Source organism: Dipodomys merriami, unplaced genomic scaffold (genome assembly GCF_024711535.1).
Source record: "Dipodomys merriami isolate MVZ:Mamm:240054 unplaced genomic scaffold, mDipMer1.0.p SCAF_20, whole genome shotgun sequence".
Taxonomy (NCBI): Eukaryota; Metazoa; Chordata; class Mammalia; order Rodentia; family Heteromyidae; genus Dipodomys; species Dipodomys merriami.
Genome location: NW_027203382.1, coordinates 7,294,483 through 7,299,746, shown reverse-complemented (window position 1 = coordinate 7,299,746; position 5,264 = coordinate 7,294,483). Strand labels below are relative to the sequence as shown.

Sequence of the window (5,264 nt, the reverse complement as noted above, 5' to 3'; positions counted from 1 at the left end):
TATTGACAAACTTTTTTTCATTATTTTCTGCTTAGACAATGTGTCTTGACTTCAAAGTCTTGATTCTATTCTTGTATTATTTATATCCTTTTTCAGAAAGTATATTCCTCTACCATAGTGACTGAGATTTTCATAGTTTGAATTTTTTTGAGCATTAAGTAAACTGCACAAATTCACCAAGGTAAGCATTTTATCAGTTATGCTTTATTCCTTTTCCAGATATGAATTTGCCTCTTTTCTTTTTAATTGAATGGAAGAAAGAATAACATGCCAAATTCAACAAGAATGTTCAAAGCTGGTTCGGTTATCCATCCCATACATAAAAAGACTTTGGGACAAAAAGACATAGAGACAAAAAGATTTTGCTTTTTTTTTTTTTTTTTTTTTGATCTGGTCATGGGGCCTGAACTCTGGGCCTGGGCATTGTCCCTCAGCTCTTCAGCTCAAGGCTAGCGCTCTACCACTTGAGCCACAGTGCCACTTCTGGCTTTTTGCTGCTTATGTGGTACTGAGGAATCAAATCCAGGGCCTCATGCATGCAAGGAAAGCATTTTACCACTGAGCCAACTTCCCAGCCCAGATTTTGCTTTTTGTTTGTTTGTTTTTGATGGTACAAATTAGGGCCTTGTGCTTACTGGGCTGGCCTTTTAATACTTAAGTCGCTCTTTCAGAACTGCTTTTTTTCTGGTTATTTTTGAGGTGGAGTCTAGTGAGTGTTTCTGTTGGAGCTGGCATCAAATTCAAATCCACAAAGTCTCTGCCTCCTGAGTACCTAGAATTACAGGCATTCATCACCATAACCAGGTGTAGTTGGCATTTTGACTTTGTTCTTTAGTGGCTGTAACACTTTGGAACACACATTGCTTATTTCATAAAATGTAAGCAGTATCACAGACTTCACAGATATGATATAATGAATATTTGCTTTGCATTCTCTAATACCTATGCATACATACATATATATATAATTAGTAAATTTGATAAGTCTGTTTTTAACATATTTATATAATCCATAGAGCTTTTAAAATATCAAAATATCTGAAATTAAAAACATAACTACAATCTTTTTTTTGGCTTGGTATTTTTCCAACTTATTTTTCCAACTTAAGACACTACTGCTTTTGAAGTACTTGTTACTTTTTCTATTTTACAGAAAATAGAAGCATAGGAAAGGATAATGAAGAAAATTTAAAGCATTATGGGATGAAATATAAAGACACTCATCTAGATAAGTGAACCGTCTAGTCAGTTCTATGCTTTGAATATGTTATTTCACGAGAATGTTGTTAAGGGTCTTTCTTGTAGGCAGAGAGCTTATGTGTACACAGAGAATGTATTGTTTTAGAGTCTCATATTTATTGCAACTGATATTGTTTGCATGGAAAGCATTTTCTTCCTTGAGTAATTTATTGTGAATGATGTCTACAGTTTTTCTACTATCTTTTTAAAATCAGCTCTTTGATCAAGTAATACGTACTTTATTTTTCCATTTTATTTTATTGATGTAAAACAATAGGAATGAAAATGCTTCCAATGGCAATAGCAATTAAAAATATCCGGAAAGTAATAAAGCACATTATTATTTTGGATATACCCTTCCCTGTTCATTCACTTGGGGGAATGAAATCTAATCAGTAGAGGAAACACAGATCGTGATTGTGTGCCATCAGTAATTAGCAGGAACAGCTTGATGAGAAACAGTGACGGACAAATCGATGACAAACATCAATAAAGCAAAGCCCCAACTGAGCCTCGCGTTTTTCATATGAGCTCTTTACACACTGATTGATTGAGAAATGATTAAGAAATGGCATTCTAAAACCCAAACATGATACATACAGAAATTATAAATTATTTTGACCTTATACATAATGTCAAGCATTTCCAGTTTCCCAAGAGTATTTACAAAGTTTATATAATAACAATGTCTTCCCATCAAATACCATAGTTGTTTTGGTGAAATAAAATATAAAGTTTAAAATTAACAAAATTCCTGAAACTAAATGGAACATTAAAAATTGTATTAATATCATACTCAGGTTTTGTTATAGGTAAAATTATAAGAAAAGTAATAGTTTTTAAAAATATTTGGGTTTGATTTATATTACTAAACTTTTACTTGACTTGATCCTAGTCTCTTCTCTTTCCTCTCTCTACCATAAACCAGAAGACCAAAATTCTTTCCACCAGAGTTTTCTAAAGTTTTGCATACAGATAAAATAAAAGTGTTCTAGGTTAAACATATGGATTCCAAATCCCATGTAAGAACAGATTTTACTTTTCACCTAGTAATAGAGATATTCTGCACAAGGTAATTCTTTTCTTTCAACATTTCCTTTGGGTAGTTTTAAAATACAAATAACAATATATTTTTGTTATATTACTACTTTAACAGGCTTAACATTCTTTTCAACAAGAGGCGAATACATACAAATATTTTTAAATTTCTTTCAAAAACTATACAACTTGTTTCTGGCAAACCAGCTCATCAAAAAGTTATCTGAGCATGCAGACTATTGTTCTTCATGGTTTTAAGAACATATCTTTCACAATATAATTAAAATACATAAGTATATAAATATATAAGTAACAAAAATAAAGCAAGCCTTGTGGTTGAAGATGAACTATACACCTTGTGGGGGAGAGAAGGCTGGGAAGGAAAAACTGGGAGAAAATGAAGGAAGAGGTGACAATGTCCAAAAACAAATGTTCTCATTACCTGATTTATGAAAATGTAACCCCTCTCTCTACATCACCTTTATAGTAACAAAAAAGGGAAATATCCTGAGTGAGCTTAGAAATAAGTAAGGATGTTTTAAGGGTAAACACAGAACAGCCACCTAGAATCCTCTTGGGGTTATTCTTCAACAAAGAGGGCAAGACGATGGAAGAGAACTCAAGACTTACAACAGCCATACACACTCAAAATGACCCCAAATCCAATGCAGTATACTATAGGAAAACAGAACAATCTCATCAATTATTCAGTGCTTGGAAAGCAAGATCAAAGATTAGAACAAATACCTCATTAGGGTCAATTCAACATATGGTTTTAAGATTTTATTTTTATTTTATTATTATTTTTAATCGATTTTGGAGCTTGAACTCTAGGCCTGAACACTGTCATTGAACTCTCCAACTCAAGGTGAGTGCTCCATAAGTTGCCACTTCTGGTTTTCTGGTGGTTATTTGGAGATCAGAGTCTCAAGGACTTTCCTGCCCGTGTTGGCTTTGAACCACAGTCCTCAGATCTCAGCCACAAAGTAGCTAGGATTACAGGCATGAGCCACTGGCACCCAGGCATTTTGATGGTGGGGCTGGGAAGGTGGCTCAGTGGTAGAGTGCTTGTCTTGCATGCATGAGGCCCTGGGTTTGATTCCTCAGCACCAAATAAGCAAAAAAGAAAAAAGCCGGAAGTGGCGCTGTGGTTCAGGTGGTAGAGCGCTAGCTTTGAGCTGAAGAGCTGAGGTACAGCGTCCAGGCCCAGAGTTCAGGCCCCACGACTGGACCCCCCCCCAAAAAAAAAGATTTTGATGGTGAGAAAAACTATACTATTCATACATAATATTCTGTGTACACCTATATTAGGTTCCAGGAAACCAAGGATGACAAAAGTTATGAAATAAGCATATATCCAAATTGTTTAACCTTCCACCATTCTCTTGAGTATTAAACCCAAGTCACCCTTGGCCATTTGCAAGGACATCTTTATTCTCAGTGTTAATGTTAGCTCCTTGGGACACCAGCAGTTTTGCTTTTTGCATTCTGTCCAAATCATAGGCTAAGTGTCAGCAGCTGTCTGGTGCATTTCAGTAGCCTCATAATGGTCCTTAGCATCTGGATTCACCCCACCTTCTAGTAGCATGAAACAATGTTATGCCTCTTTTTTTGAAGCTGCATAATGTAGAGGAGTACAGCCATTTTGATTAGTAGCATTTGCTTGGGCACCTTTTCCCAGCAGGGCTTTTACAATCTCATCCTTGCTGGCAGAGCAGTGGTATGATCAAGCAAACATGCATCATCTTTATCATTCACTGGTTCTTTAAGCTGCAGCAAGAATTCAATGATTTCTGTAGGTCTGGCTGAGCGTGCCCAATGCATGCATTTCTGCACTCCTGGTCAGTAACTAGGGACTTTTCAGACTTCAATCCCACCAGCATCCTGTTGTAGGCCAGGTTGCACACCATTATGTCCCCTCCCCCGCTTTTATTTTCTCCAGATTACCTTGAAACCCAAGCAAGATAATTTTTTAATGTGGAAGTCTCTTGGCATTCGACAGTATTAAGTAGTAATATTGGTCTCTGCTCTCTAGACAGTGTTAGTATTTTTGAATCAGGATTATTAAAAATTTTGCAAAATTTTCTTTGGGGAGCAAAAATCAGTACAAGTTCATAATCATTAGATTGAGACTTTTTGTGAATTTCAAATGAAATGCATAGAACTAGCTTAATACATTACTAGGAAGAACTCTAGAAGAAACATGAAGTCAGATTGTAATAGAACATAGTAGTTCTCAATCATGAATGTGCATTAAAACCACCTAGAGGAATAAAAATGTAGTGACACACAAACTGACCTTAGATCAGCTAAGGGAGTATTTCTGACATAAGTACCAAGATTCATTGCTAAATTGACTAACTTAGATTGCCTGTGAATTTGAGTGGCTACCTTTGGGAGCAAACATGCAGAATCTTGTTGTAGTATTCCATATCTTGTAATTTACCTCTTTGCAGAGTCCAGAGTTATTTCTATTGGCCATGTTTGCAATGGCTCAGAATGTACCATAGAAATGTGATATAGATTAAAGTCTGTAGGAAATCTCTGATGGGAAAATACAAGGTCATGTGATGTCAAGACAAGTCCATTTGTTTATAGCCACTTTCCAGTATGTTCATGACGGGATATTTAAGAGTGGTATCTCTGAGAATCAGTAATATGAGGATCATGTAGAAACTTGTTAAAAATGTGAAATTTTATTCCATTTTCAAACTACTACATTAAAAACTTGGAGCAGTGTGCTAGTGACTCACACCTATAATCCAAGCTATTCAGGATGCTGAGATATGAGGACCAAAGTTCAAAGCCAGCCCAAGTTAGAAAGTTTGTAAGACGCTTATCTCTAATTAACCACCAGAAAACTGGAAGTGGTGCTGTAGCTCCAAGTGGTAGTGCACTAGCTTTGAGCGAAATAGCTCAGTCAGTACCCAGACCCCATGTTCCAGCACCACCAGCCAACCAACCAACCAACAAATAAAACTCTGTGT

General features: G+C 35.9%; 1 pseudogene; it reads right to left on the bottom strand.

Moving 5' to 3' along the window:
* Positions 1-3,643: 3,643 nt before the first annotated feature.
* LOC138832796 (26S proteasome non-ATPase regulatory subunit 10 pseudogene) lies at positions 3,644-4,759 on the bottom strand (annotated as a pseudogene).
* Between the last annotated feature and the right edge of the window lie 505 nt (positions 4,760-5,264).